We start from the raw sequence: 16091 nt of genomic DNA, 5'->3' as shown, positions 1-16091 counted from the left end.
TTAAAATTCAAAATTTTAGCTGTCCTAGACGTTTTTGATGGTTTAAGAGAAATTCTTCGGCGTAAATCACAAGATAAATCATTTGTCGATGCGTTTCGAACCAACAAGTGTGGTTCATCGTCAGGACAAGTTGAAGAAACAGATCCAGCATAACAAGTTAAATAGTCTGAGCAGAGACTCCAATGACTATCTTGACTAACGGCTAATTTTGACTTTAGGACCAGAGTCAAGATTTAATGGAAATTAGTTAAATTATGTGAATATATAAATATAAATTAATTTAAAAGTTGTTAAAGGTTAGTTAAAAAGGTATTGTTTAATAATTAAAAATTATAATTTGTTATTTAAATGGGACTTAAAGTATATATATATATATATATATATATATATATATATATATATATATATATATATATATATAAAGGTTAGTTAGAAACTTATTGGAATGAGAAAATAATTTAAAAATAAAAAATGGAATATACATAAAAAATAATATTATATAAAGTTTAATTAAAAAAATAAAATAAAATAAATAAATAATTAATTAATTAATAGATTAAAATAATAATAATATTAATAATAATAATAATAATAATAATAATTAAAAATTGAATAAATAAATTAATGAATGAATCAAGCGAGCGACATATTCAAAAAAATATATATATATATATACATAAATAAATAAATAAATTCATAACAATAATAATAATACTAATAAAAAATAAAAAATAAAAATTGAATAAATAAATAAATCAAGCGAGCGACATATACCAAAAAAATATATATATATATATATATCTATCTATATATATATATAAGGAGTAACACTAGGAGGAAGGAAAAGACAAGGCTCCGAGGTAAAAAAAAAAACAGCGAAATAAAGGGGGAACCAACGAAAGCTAGAAAAGGTAAGACTAGGAGGAAAGGGCCGGGATCCAGCAGCTACTGATCTTCCAGCCGTCATCTCTATTGAGATTGCTCGGCCTTCTTTCAATTTCAATAGCTTCCCTGAATTTACGATGATGGAACTGAGCAACCCTGGCAATAACCTTGGCCTCCTCAATACACACTTGATGCTTGGTCTTCTCCGCATGCTCTGCTAACGCTGAAGACTTGGTTCTTCCATGTCTTAGGTCCACTGCATGTTCACTAATCCTTTGATGGATGGAGCGCCCGTTTCCCCGATATAGGGGGTCCCACAAGAACAAGGGATCAAGTGTGTTGAATCCATTTCCACCTTCAAAAACAGCATTTCCACCATCAAAAATACGATTCAAACATTGCCTCTACAAGATTTTCTGAAATTTTTTGCCTAAATTCCAGCCACTTTTTGACTGTCCGGGCAATTCTTCCGCCTGGTTAGACAACTCCAAGTTTTACTATTTTGAATTTGAATTATACCCTAACATACACCTCCATCCTTAGAACATGACGTGTACCTTATCTAATACTATCAGTGATAAAGTATTTGCTTAAAATTAACTTAACCTTTTGCATTCAATTTATTAAGCTCTACAAATTTGAATTATAGTCATCGACGAAGGTACACGTGACTAAAACATATTATCACTATTAAAGTGCGAGGTTTGCTCAGTTCCTTTCCAAATGAGCAAGTCAACGAACATGTAAAGCGGAGAGAGGTGAGATAAATGAATGAAGATTTCGAAATTAAAATATGAAAAATTAGGCATCCGAATTTAAAATTTAAGCGGAACTTTTGTAAGATATTGAATTATATTTTCCCATGCAAAAAGTTAAAAGCATAGTAAACCCCAAGGGGACGGAAAACTGGGGTGGTTCAAGAAACTCTGCAAGCTAAAAGTTGAATATATAGTGGATTTTCTGGATTCTAAAGTCACCGCCTAGGATAATAATCTGCAGAATGCGGGGATATTGCGGGGATATTATTAAAGGAGGAGGAGACTTCTCGTGGTTCAGTTCAGCGGTTCCCGGATTTGAAACGTTTTAAGTTTTACCTCACAGCTGAAGCCCAACGTCTTATCAAACCATGAACTCTATAATGCAATTCAGGAAAATTTGTCGACAAATTTAAATATACATTGCAATTCAGGAAAAGTTGTTTTTCAATATTAAAATATGAAAATGCCCAATACATCAAAGAAGATTGTCATAAAGACTCTTTTAACAAAAACTTGTCAAGAATCATTGAGATTAGGAAATATACTATATTTGTGGACGGGAAAGCGCCTTCCTTCGGGCTATGTTCTTGGTAACGCAGTAACCGTCCTGCAGGCAGTGGCCGAGCTCTCGCATGGCGTCCACGTGAAATGCTGACCTAGCGTAGAGGGCTATGCCGGCTTTGAGATCCTTGTCTTTCTTTGTGCCTCCGCTGCCATTGAATTGAATGATGGCTAAGGAGTGTAGGGCTGCGGAGTATGATGAAATGGTGGCCTTGGCCACCAATGACCCTCCGCCGCCTCGGTTTTCAAGACAGTAGAATTGGGCAACCAATAAATCCCATGCTATTGGGTTTTAAATGAACGACGGCTGTATATGCCCACCATAAATCCCATGCTATCGGGTTTTAAATGAACGACAACAGTATATGCCGACAGGCCAAAATCTAACGGTAGGCATATACCACTGCCGTTCATTTAAAAACCGATAGCATGGGAAATAGGATCTGCACATGAAGGGGGATTAAATTAAGGCGGCTCTCTGGAATCGTAAGCGTTTACACGAAAGTAAGCTCATGGGCTACTACGCAGACTTTTATTTGTTGGCTGTGGCTTTGACAAAGTAAGTTTGCTTTATTGGTGAACATGGATGAAAGGAATAAAGCTAAAAGGGGTAAAGAATCGGCGTGCTTACCATGCCCAGAGTGTAGCAGGCTTCGATGTTTCCTGCTTCGGCGCATCGTTTCATAAAATTGTGCGCACCGCTTGACCAGCTGAAAGCTTTGACGGAAAATGAGCAAGTTGAAGCAGTGGATAATACCAGTGGATGCAGGCCTAGAGTATTGAATCTCTTACATCTGCGTAAAGAAAACGAAATCCGTAAATATCAAATTTGAACAAGAAACAAGGCAAGCCAATGCAATGCAGAGTATCTAAGTGAGAATGCGTTCTGTGAGATGCTTAATACTAACCAGTGCTTGCCAAAACCCAGGGAAGAAGAACACCAACAACAACTGGCAGGGAAAAAGTAGTAAAAATATCTTCAACAGTGACATAAAAGAATGGGAAAAAGCAGTAAGGCAACTCAACTCATATTTGGAAAAAGCAATCACACTTCAAATCAATAGTTGAAAGTGTCTCACCTGATCCAACGGAGCAGGGTAAAAGTGTTGACAATTGTTGATGCATAGGAAGACCTATCAACCTAATTATTAGTTTTGTAGTGGTATTTTATTACTATTTATGTATTTTTTAAATCTATGTAAAAGTAAATTTATAAAAGATTTATTACTCATCAAAATTCATAGAAATTTATATTTTACATCTATATTTTTTAATGGCTTTTGAAACAAAACTTTAAATTCCATTTTCTTATCAACTATTTTTAATTTAACTAATATTTATCCATATAAATTATAACATTTAACTTGAATTGCAAACACTAACCTACCCACACTATTAAATTTGAGTTTCTCTTTTAAAATATTAAATTTGAGTTTCTCTTTGAAAATAGCATGCGAAAATTCCACGACTTGATGTCTTATGACTCAATACAATTAATAATCGAGGTAATCGAACCATTTTATCAAGTGCAACCATTTATATATGAATATAATGTCGCCTTCTAAAGATTGAAATATTGTATGTGTGGAAAAGCTTAGTTATGGTAAGGACATCTACTTGACCATAGATAGGTACTCAATATTGCTTAATTCGTGCTGTGGGATGAGTTGAATGGCATTATTGTTGTGGTATGAGTTGAATAGCATTGTTAAGAATATAATATATTGTGTTAACTATGGAAAAGAAAACAATATTGTGGTAATAAATATTATTTATTATTAGAGAAAAATAATTTAGTAAAGGTTTCTTAAATATTTTGGTGTTAATATATGGGTTAAAAAAATACTATTTCGAATCACTATAATGGGAAGTGAAGTTTAAATGGGGATTTTGCAATTGTTTTTAGTGATGTGGGAGAGGTTAATGCGATTTTGTTTTTCCATTAATATAAACAGGGTGTATCATTGCACTTATTATGTTACCACATATGTTGTCAACATAGTTTTATCTAAAATTCAATGCTTTATTATAAAAGTTGGTACATTTAGATGATTCATTAACATAGGTACATGAATAATCCACTAGAAACTAGTACTCAAGTACCTTTTATCGATGTATTGGTATTATTAGTCTTTTTTTCTAAGGGGTATACAAATTTCCTCGTAATCGATAATATATTGACTATAGATTACTTTGTCGAGCTTTTGTATTTTTAACCAAAGTTTTCAAAAAATGTTGAATATTTAGATTTTTCCATAAATTAAAAAATATTTTTTCTAATTTTTTAAAATATCATTTCTAATTTTCCATTGGCTGAATCAGCGTTAATGTGAGATAATTCCCCTAGTGGAGGGTGATTTAATTTCGTTATTTGTCAATGTCCAACAAACAATTTGAAAATGAAAAAAATACTAATTTTATAAATGGCCATGGCTTTGGTGATTTCTTTGACACTGACACTAACACTAACACTCATAATCTGACACTAACACTAATGATATTAGCATGACATTGTTAGTGGTATGTTCAGGTCCTTTACGTAAGTGATGGGTGGGGGGAGGGTTTCTGTAATCATGGTCAGTTGTGTTGGAGAATGAGTGTGTAGAGGGAATGCGTGTGCGGAGCAAGAACAATTTTTTTTTTACACTCATGAAATTATTTTAACTTTAGGAAGAAGCTTTACTTTTCATTTCAAACTTTTACACATTTAGACATGTGGAACAAAAGTGTATGGAGTTGGGGATGTGTGTGGAGTAAAGAATGTGCAAAATAGGGGGTATGTGCGGGAGAATGGTTGTGCAAAGGGAATGTGTATGCTGAATTGAGAACGAAATTTTTTTCCCACACACATGGAATTATTTTAACTTCAAGCAAAAACTTTAAAATAAAAAAATGCACAGATATTTTGGAAATACAAATTTGTTGCAATAGTTAACATATTCTTTTATTTTAAATTTTTACACATTTAGTTATGTGGACCAATAGGTTTATGGAGTCGATGATGTGTGCAGAGTAAAGAATGTGTGGAAGAGGGGGTATGTGTAGGAGAATGTGTGTGCAGAGTTAAAATGAAAACTTTTTTCCACACAAATGAAATTATTTTAACTACAAGAAAAACCCTAAGAATAAAAAATTGCACAAATAATTGGGAAATCAGAACGGTGTTGTAAAAGTTAACATATTTTTTTATTTTAAACTTTTGCACATTTAGCTATGTGGAATAAGAGGTGTATGGATTCAGTGATGTGTGCGGAATAAAGGATGTATGGAACAAGAAAAAAAAAAATTCTCTACACACATTAATTCATTTTAACTTTAAATGGAAACTTTAAAATAAAAAGTTGCAACACTTAACATATTTGTTCATTTTAAAAGGTGTATCAAGCCTTTATCACTAGCACAATTGGATTAATAATCAATTCAAGCATAATACCTATGCTCCAATTAGAAATGACGAATTTAGAACTTGTAGATAACATGTGTGAATGTGATGCACTAGGAGTGAAAAACTGGGGATGTATGCAGAAGGAAGAACATGTGGAACAAACTTCTCCACCTTTAGCACCTTCTGTACAACAATTCACAATCAACATTCATCACCTATAATCAAATCTACAATAGAAACTATTTATACATTCAAAAATCCATAAAAAGGTATTATGAGTGGATGATATGGTTTTGATTGTTATACATGTTACTTAGTATCTACTACATATCATGAATAACATATTATGAAAATAACATATCATGAATGAATAACATATCGTCATTAGTTAGTATCTAAAACATATCATGAAATATTACAAGGATGACAAGCGATCTTCTTCGGAAAATCGTTAGCTCAAAACATCATAGAAATAGTAAACATTATTGTTGCAAACATGTACATACAAGGAAGGAGCATGAATTTCTATTAATCCAAGATCAAAGTACAACAAATGTATACCTTATAGTAAAGGAGATCCTCTCCTCAAGCTTGTAGCATGGTCTCCTCTCCCAATACAACAAAGCTCTTGTGCTATAGTGTGGATACTTGATCTTCACCTCCTTTCCTCTTGGTAAGATTATATAGACTCATTCTATCCTTTGGGAGAATGTATCTAAACAATTATAGGTTTGAGAAGTTAGGAAGGTTCTACAATAATGGACCCCTAGCCAACTCATACACAAGTGAGTCAAGTTGATCTCCTTGGGAATTGAAAATATAGAAACCTTTTTCACAATTATGAGATTTTTCTCAATTATCTCAATTATGAAATAATCATTATCTCATAATTATAATATTTTGGAAAATTAATTATGATAAATAACTCAATCATGTAATTCAAGCCTTTTATCACGGGATAAATATCACATAAGTAAAAGAAAAGGTGAAAAGGGGTTGCATTTTATCCAAACAATTAAGGTAAGTTGATATTGGGTTTCTCTCACTAAAATGGAGTGGAAAATAGGGTTATAACAAGGCCAAGAGAAGTTAGGCTTGATGGCATGTGAATTGGGTGGATACAAATGATAGACAGACTTGATGGCATGCGAACCAAGAAATTACAAGTCATGCCCAAGTTTCATGCCCAATTATGAGCTTTTCTCAACTCATTATGAAACTTCTTCTCAACTATGAGTTATTCTCAACTATGAAATAATCACTATTTCATAATTTTGAAATTCTGACAAAATAATTATCATAAATTACTCAATTATGTATTTTCAACCCTATAACATCTAATAACTTCCTTGTAAGAACTAAACGAGAAAAACAAAGGTTGGAAGGGGATGCATTCTAGATAGTAACTAAGGTAAGTTGAAATAGGGTCTTTGTCACTATAATGGATTCACAAATACTGTTATGATAGTGTGAGCCTCTCTAGTCAGCTACAGTCACTCACTTTTACAAACACATTGTTTGTCCAACCTATAGAGTAACTTGTTTTGGAGATGATAGTGAACTATGTTGTCACAATCATCCACATGGCTTTAGATTTGTATTTATTGATACACCTCATAAAGTCCTCATCCTCATAGTATATACATAATGGGTGAAAACCTTCATGCACATCATAGTTCCCAAAGCTATGAAATTTTATGCAAGTGGCCTTAAAATCATGTCATCCAAATTGTTTGTGCTACACTTATAGTGCTTGATCATTAAACAAAATTGTTGTAAGAACCCCATGAACTTGGAATGTATGGTTTGTTTACTATGTACCTGCCAGTACTATAATGGCTAGCGATATATGTGGATGATGGTGTCTTTACCCAACAAATAGTATTTACACTTTTTTGAAAGCTTGTACCAAGGCATAGAGCTCCTTGTCATAGGTATCATGGTTGAGAACTGCCCCATGAAATACTTCAAAAGAGTAGCATAAAATCCTTCCTCCCTACATCAAGATTCTCCCATCGAATACCCACTCACATATTTCTCCACTTTGAAGGGTTATTATAAGTTTGGTAACAAAATAATTCATGCTTGAATTATTTTCCTTTTCATCTCTTAAAATGCCTTATGTTGAACCTTCCCCCACTGGAAACTCTAGCCACTCATTGTTATGGCATGGAGTGGTGCGACTACTTATAAAAATGAAGATATGAATTTTCTTAGATATTGTACTTCCCCAAAAAAAATCCTAACCTCTCAAAATTTCATACGAAATGGCCACTATGTGATGGACTCCATCTTTGCAAGATTTGTCATAAGCTCCTCTCCACCAATCACATAGCCTATTGTTGTAGAAGTTATAACCACCCTCCAAAATTTTTCCTATGCTTTGATTTTGGAGCCTTCCTTCCTATCCACAAGAGATTATATTGTAATGTTATCAAGTACACATGATTTGATTGAGACTTTTATTTTTCATTTATGCTTGTGTTTCCTCCATTTTACACTTACCTAATCTTTCTAAGTCACAAGCTAACCTCCTGACTTCATGTTATAGACATATTTGGGCACATCAACCCCAAACTTATATGTCAATGTATTAGGGCTCATCAACCCATAAAAGATTTGTTTCATACCCTAAAGGAACATAGTCATCTGAATACATCATTCCCCAAAAGTTCCATCTGAGAAACCATCCAGAAATTGCCTAAATTGAACCATATTGACTGCTCCACTGGCAAAGTGCGATGCATACTAAGTGGTACACTGCCAGGGTATGATGCATACTGTTTAGGCCTTCTATAGGGTGCGATGGGTGAGGATGGACAAATGTCCGGGATAGTTTTCTAGGTGGATGCTCATGGAATCTTCTAGAAACTTCTCTTATGCCACTTGCCTCTCTGAATTCGCCCAAGGATGAATAAGGGATCTAAAACCATCTGTTATCCCTTCTCTTATGGAACCAATTGTAACAAGTGGAATGACACTAATCAAACCCCATGGATGACTCATACCCTTGCACACATCTATAAATGGATCCCTCATCCAAGAGATCTAGAGGCTGGAATGTTGTGAATTGCAAGTAAGTGCTGATAGTTTGTAATTGAGGAGAGAGCATTGTATTCTTGTTGGAATGATCTTGCTATTTCATGAGGTGAAGAAGGATTGAAGCTGGGAGGATGATGCTGGATCAGACAACTGGGTTGTAATTCTCCTTTCTATTAATAAAGCTCTTCAAGTTTTCTCCCATATGATTGTGCAATTGTGAATGTTATCATTTGTGAATGCTATCATTTGTTCATTATATATCTGATTCTGTAATGTTTATGTTGTAATAGATCACGATGCTTTGATGGTTCTTTGTTTTTGTACTTGTGCAAGTACTCTCCAAGCATGTTAAGTACAGGGAGGAGTTGCGGGATCTGTCAAAGGAGAGAGAGAGAGAGATCAAGCAAGGGATTAAGCGGAAGTTCCAGGTTGGTTCCATTATATTTCTCTTATCTGTTACACATAGGAGAAATCATTGAATTGCTTTAAACTGTTGTTTCTAGGGTAGCTGCCAAACCTAGAGGGCTAGCATTCCTTAGGAATACTAGTTTTCCCAGAAACACTTGGTCACACAACATTTCTAGGCTTGCCTCCAGAAACAGTGCAATCCTTGAGGGAAGTCAACCTTGGTGATTGGAATTGCGTATTTCAGTATGAGTTTCAACCTTGAGATTAGAAACTGTACAGTCATGGAAGGCAACCCAACACTAAGCCTAGAAACTGTGCAATCCCTCACTAAGCTCATAAATTGTGCAGTGCGTTGAGCCATAAAGTTGTCTAGTTCCCCAGGATTGCGCAATCTTTCTGGGCAGTATGCATGGCTAGTTTCCTCAAAAAATAAAAAAATAAAAAAGGGAAAAAATAAAAAAGAATCCCTAAAAAATAGGGATCCATTATTAGTGTCCCAAAAGAGGCACACTCATTATTTTAGAAACTTTTTCCAAGTGTCACTTTTTCCTTGATTTTTGGCATGCATGTCATAAATCCTAATGTGCTCAAATATATTTAATCATTGCCTCTAGAACTCATTTTCACATTTGATCTTAGGTCTCTAGCATTCCTAAGGAGATCAAGGAACCTTCAGTGTGGGTTTTGTCTTTTTTTTCGGGTGAGTTTCACTTTTATCATCTTTTGCCACTTTTTTTTGTCACTTTTTGTCATTTCTCTTGTGTGAGTGTTGTTTTTCTTATTTATATTTAGGGTTTCTAGCGTTTCAACTTATTTTACCTTGTAGAAGTGTTTTTCTAAGTTGTCATTTTCCTTTCACAAGTGTCGCATCGGTTTTCTTTTTTTTTTTTCATCGATGGTCGTCGTTGCAACGACTCTCCTCACATACTTGATTTTCCTTTTGTTTTTTCAGTTTCTACAATTGATCTACATTGATTCATTCATACTTAATCATTTTTTTACTCCTCACATCATCACTGAGTTCTGCTAGTTTTTCACACTTCCACCAAGAAAATCTGCACTTTCCTTAGCCAGATTTTGCCTTGCCCAGCTGGGCACTGCACAATCCTAAGGCTCAAACAGAGAGCTTGGCCTTTGGAATTATGCAGTGTGCAGTAGAAGCTGGCCCAAGTGTGCATTGTGCATTTTCAGGGATCAGCCTTCTACCTTGGCCACTAAGACTATGAAATGCATATCTCTCCCAGTCTTTGCCCAAGATCAATTGCGCATTGCGCAGTCTCAAGCTTCAGGTTGCATCCTTGACTGTTGGGACTATGCAATGCACAATTCCCATAGTCAGTCTCCCTTTCTTGTTGATCAAAACTGCTCAATCCCTCTCATCATTTGCCCGATTTGTTGTTTCATCATGCTTTGAAGTCAGATTTTCGAAAGGCTAATGTTTTCTTGCCATGAGTGTCCTTTTTGTCCCACTTGTACCAAACATGTGAAGCACTTCTCTCAAAAAATCATTGTTACCATGGCACCAAAGAGAGCTACTGCAAAAGTGGCCACTGAAAGAAGTACTAGGAAGCAGTTGAGCAAACGCCAGTAGACTTGCCAGTTTATGCAAACACTCAACTGTTTATAGAAAAGGAGTCAACACTAACATGGTAGCAAGTTAATTAATCTATTTCAGAAAAGAGCCTTGAGGAAGGTCTAGAGGACCAACAAGTTTATCTCAGTATCCAGAAGTCAGGACTACACAGGGTTGCATGTAGATATCCAGCCTTCCCATGTGCAAATGTCATTAGTTGGATTGTTTCAGGCATTGATGAGAAGGCCATGACATTGAGAAATGCCAGTAGACAAAAGCTTGCTACATTTCTAACAAAGGATTATTAGTGCATGTATCACTTGCATGAGCCAGTGAAGCTCATGGAATCATGCTTCTATGCCACCAACAATTATGTGAACATAAGAGATATTGTTAAAGTTTGGGTGAAAGAGCCATTGAATTTTCGATAGACACCCACCCACCCATTCATATAAGACAAAGTCTCTCAAGAAGGCCTACTGGCTCTTGGTTATCTTAGCTTGCAGGATCCATGGTCAACAGAGCATGAAGACCTTTCCTGAAGGGTGGGAGTACTATTGAACTAGGTTGTGAATGAGGGGAATTTGTTCAACTGGTAAGATATGTTGGCTCGACAATTGAGAGCCCATGTAGCACAAACCCGAAATCCTCCCAAGGGTGAGAAAGCAAGGTTTTATACATCTTCATATTTACTGGATGAAATTTATGCACATAATCAGTTTCCTGTAATGAAATGGACATGAACAACACAAGAAACTTCCATGCATATCTATTGTAAATTGCAATCATTAAGGAGTAATGGAACAACTAACTAACCATTTCATCATCCCATTTTACAAGCTCATCTTTGCAAGAGAACTGACTTGCATGTCATGAGGATAAATGGAGGCAATAATAGAGATCATAGATTGACTTGCCTCACTAGGTGGCACCAAGTTTTCGATAGAGAGAAGTCACCACATGTTTTTCCGAGGTATGCCACTGACAAGCTTTTCATGCAAGAAGTGTCATATCATCTCTCCATAGGGTTGTCAATGGCTTTGCATAGGAAGAAGAAATCACCTTGGCCAATTCCTATGAAAATTACGTTATACGATATGAAGAACTTGAAATTTGCAGATACCAAGGGAAAGGCGATAGTGAAGTTTGCATTTGGTACTTGAGACTTTAATCTGTATGATCCTTGTGGTATTTTCAATGACTATTGTGCCTTAATTTGCTTTTAGTGGCTCAACAGGGAATTTCATTGGCTAGAGGAGGACCTATTGAGGAATTTCTATAATGCCTCCAAACCCCACGAGCTGGTCAGTATGGCAGGAACTTCACAGGATGCTCTGCATAAGGTAGCAACTCCAGAAGAAACAACAATAGAAGGAAACAATCACGTGCAGGATAAGGTAAAGAAAAATGTTGTTGTCATTCCAGAGGAAGAAAAAAGTTGCAATAAGAAAGTGGATCCAATCCTTACGAAAGAAACTTTAGTAGAAGAAGCAAAGAGGAAGCAGAGGATACAAAGAACATAGTGGATGAAGAGAGAAAAGAAGAGGAATAACAGAGTTGCAGGAAGAAGAACTCAAGTTGTAGGAAGTAGAACAGAAATTGAAAGAAGAATGAGAGCAGAGGAGGAAAGAACAAGAAGAGAAGTAGAATCAGGAAGAAGAAGAAAGGAAAGGTGCTATAGCAGAAGAAACAATGCCAATATAGGTTGAAGATATAGAATGGAACCAACTACCAACTGAGGAGGAGGGTGAATAGATGCAAGATTAGGATCTTGCTCAGCAGATCAAAGACTTAATTGAAGTTGTGGACATGGAATGGGAACTACAGCCGTGGAATGAATATGTTGACCTTATTCCGAGCACACCACAAGTCACCATTCAGTCACCACCACCTCCAGCAGCAGAGCTATATTTGAGCAAGGAAGGTTATGTAATTCCTCTTGATGATGATTCGGTAATGGACTTATACAATTTGTCATATGATGAGTTTAAAAAGAAGATTATAAAAGCACAGAGAAAGCATTTTTCAGATGATCACACATCACCTGCATTCATTAGAGAAAGGGTGATAGTTGTGAACACCAGGAAGAATCCAAATGCCATTTCCAAATCCAACTTGGCTTTTGCAGGTGCAACAATATCAAACATTAATTATTTGACGATCGAGAATGAGCAACTGGCACAAAACTTATAGGATGCTAGGAAAGAGGCAGAACAACTCCACGCAATAGCACAAAACACAGTTTCCACACAAGTCTATTTGGAGGAGATGAAAACAGTGATACTTTTTGAAGTAGAAACACTTGGAGAAACCATGCGGGGCCTCTAGAAGGAGTTTGTGACTATACATAAAGTAGTTTTCCATTTTCATGGCCTAAAACAATAGAGAAAATATTTTGTTAAAGCTCTCAAGAATGTGCAATCTCCCATTACCTATGTGAAAGAATGGACAATGCAATACAAAGGGGAACATCTTGACTTGGGGAAGAAAATGAAGCCACAGGACGAGCTGAAGAGAGTGAGCGTTCGAATATTGATTAAGAACAACAATCATCTCACCTCATTTTTTGGTAACATTCAGGCCTCATATGTATAGTTATTCTATAGTTTGGATGTCTTGGTGAAAACACAAAAGATCCCATCAATTGGTTCACTCACCAAATCCAAACCTAGGAACTAGGTCTGGCAGGAGATCGAAGAGTACTTGGAGTAGCTGAGACATATTGCCACCAAGGAAGATTTGGAGCTGAAGAAAAAAACATGCAGAACTACATCAATGGTCTTGTCCAAATTAGAACAATGTTTCTTATGCTTTAGAGGGAAGTTAAAACTGGTTCCAAGTCATTGTACCTAGATTCCATGGAGGCTAGAGTCTACTTCCAACCAAACACCATCACGCATTTCAGGTATGTCATCATACAGTACCAATCTTGGCACCAATACGTTACCACGAAGCATCAAGGAGATTTTGTTGAGCTAGAGTTCTCCCAAACTCAAGCATCATAGTATTTTGTCTTGTAGGCTATCAAGTTATCTTATATGGGTACAAGTGTAAATTGTAATATTATTTGTAATTATTTGTAAAGTGAAATTCCAAGTCTTAATATTGGAAGGTGAAGTGTCATGATGTAATTTAATGAGTCATTTTTTAAAGAATTTGAAGAGTGATGAGGGTAGTCCAAATGTCACAAAGGGGAGTTGAACGGTCATACACCCCCTTGTTATAAATAGAACCTCATAACTCATGTAAGGGGCTTTTGGGAGCCAAGATTTTGGCTAAGCTTAGGCTTAGGAATAGCTTGGGAGTTTTGTGAAAGCCTTGGATTCTCCATAGCGTAGAGGGAGTATACTTCTCTGGAGGAGTAGGTGCTACTGACTTTAATGTTCCACTATTAGGGATAGTGGTCGTCAATGGTGTATGTATGATTGGAACTTTCACTTTTAATAAAACTTAGAGCCGACACACTTGCATGCATATCTTGTGAACATAATAAGACTATTCTTGTTGTATATGATATATATGTTATTTAACTTACACTCATGTTTATGAACTATTTTTTTTAACTTTTTAATTAATCTTGTTGAATTCGTGTTGCTCTATTAATTCGTCAACTTAAATTATGGAATATTCCACATGTTAGCTCGTGATGTCATTATGTTTGTGTGTTCATTCTAAGTTGTGTACTAATATAGGCTTCTAAAGGGCTCACTCTCTTTTCCCTTCATGTGTTGGAATCATTCATGCATCACACTTGACTATCCATAGGGTCACACACTTGTTCTCACCAAAGAAAATGTGCACCACTCTATGTGTATTTGCAACCATCACAAATCATTAACACCCCACTGCTAGGACTCCTACTCCAAACGATGTGAGGTGTAGTTGGGACTTCATATCAAGGAGATCCCCTAAATGTTGGCGGGTCCAACACTGTCAACACCTATATACACCAAGTATTGCTACGCAAACTCACACTTCTTGAGATTTGTTAATAGTTGGTGCTTCTTCAATGTCTCTACCATCTACATCAAATGTGAGACATGCTCCTTATAGGTTACATTATATACTAGTAAATCATCTAAATAAACAATAACATATGGATCTAGATAAGAGATTAATACATCATTCATTAATCTCATGAATGTTGTTGGTGCATCCCATATACAAAAAGGCATGACTAACCTCTCATAGAAATCTTGTATGATTTTGAAGGAGTTCTTCTAGGTATCTTCTTCTTTGACTCAAACTTGATGATACTCTAATTTTGAATAAAATTTGGTGAAGTACTTTAAATACAATAACTCATCGATCCTAGGAAATGGGTACATGTCATTAAGTGTAAGATTGTTTGATTCCCTATAAACAATGCATATTCACCAAGTTCCATCCCTCTTTGGAAAAATTATGATGGGTGACCCATGTGGTGAGGTACTTGGTTGAATAATACCGTACTCCAACAATTTCTACAATTTTTTCTCCACCTCATTTCCTTATATAATGTACGTCCTACAAATCCCAATGTTGGGAAATGGATATTTTGGAATCAGTTGGATGTCATGCTCCAATCCCCTCTTGGGTGGTAACATTTTAGGTTCTTGAAACACTCGCCTATATCATGTAGTAACTCTTCTAGTTGTTGTCTCATTTCCTTAGTGCACACCACTTTAGAGGAAATTTTAGCATAAATGTGGACTCTTAATAAAAATAATAAAATATAGTTAAAATAATAAAATAAGAGATGAATTTTTAAAGAAAAAGAAAGGAAACTTCATTTTATTGTATTTTTGGTTTATCTTCTTAGGTTTACTGAAATTTCAAGTGTATACATTCATTGAATCCATAATTAAATTCCACATCCAACGAGTAGCCACTATGCATACTTTTGAGAAGACCCACATTGATAAAAATTGAAGGTACATTAAAAAAACATGTTCAACACATTTTTTTAATGTATTTTCAAGTTTTTTCAATGTGGGTCATCTCAAAAGTATGTAGAGTGGGTACTCATTGGATGTGGAATATAATTCTACATCCAATGGGTGTATACACTTGAAATTTGGGTAAACCTATAAGGATAAACTGAAAATACAATTAAAAAAAAAGTTTTCTTCTTTTCCCTCCAAAATATTTACATGTATCTCTTTTTAGATTTAAAAGATTTTGATTCGTTTACATATTATGACATGAAAATTTCATGGCCACTTTTAGGCTAAAATTTTCTCTAATTCTAGGGATACCTTTGTTCTCATTGAATCTTATATAGATCAATTTTCTCTTAAGAATAATAAAACATACTTTTTACTAGAAAAATCATTTTCTTAGCTTGATCAACACTTATTGGTAAAATACTTGATTTTCCATTGAGCTTGTTCATGATGAATAATTTCCCATCCTTGATGAGGTGGTATTGGTTGGCTCTCCACATGAAGAGTGCATCCTTTATAAGGACTCCTAAATACAACTCCGCACACATTAAGTG

Source organism: Pinus tabuliformis, chromosome 1_1 (assembly GCF_031772625.1).
Source record: "Pinus tabuliformis cultivar Carrire ecotype Pingquan chromosome 1_1, CPIR1, whole genome shotgun sequence".
NCBI classification, from domain to species: Eukaryota; Viridiplantae; Streptophyta; class Pinopsida; order Pinales; family Pinaceae; genus Pinus; species Pinus tabuliformis.
This window is presented reverse-complemented; position numbering follows the sequence as displayed.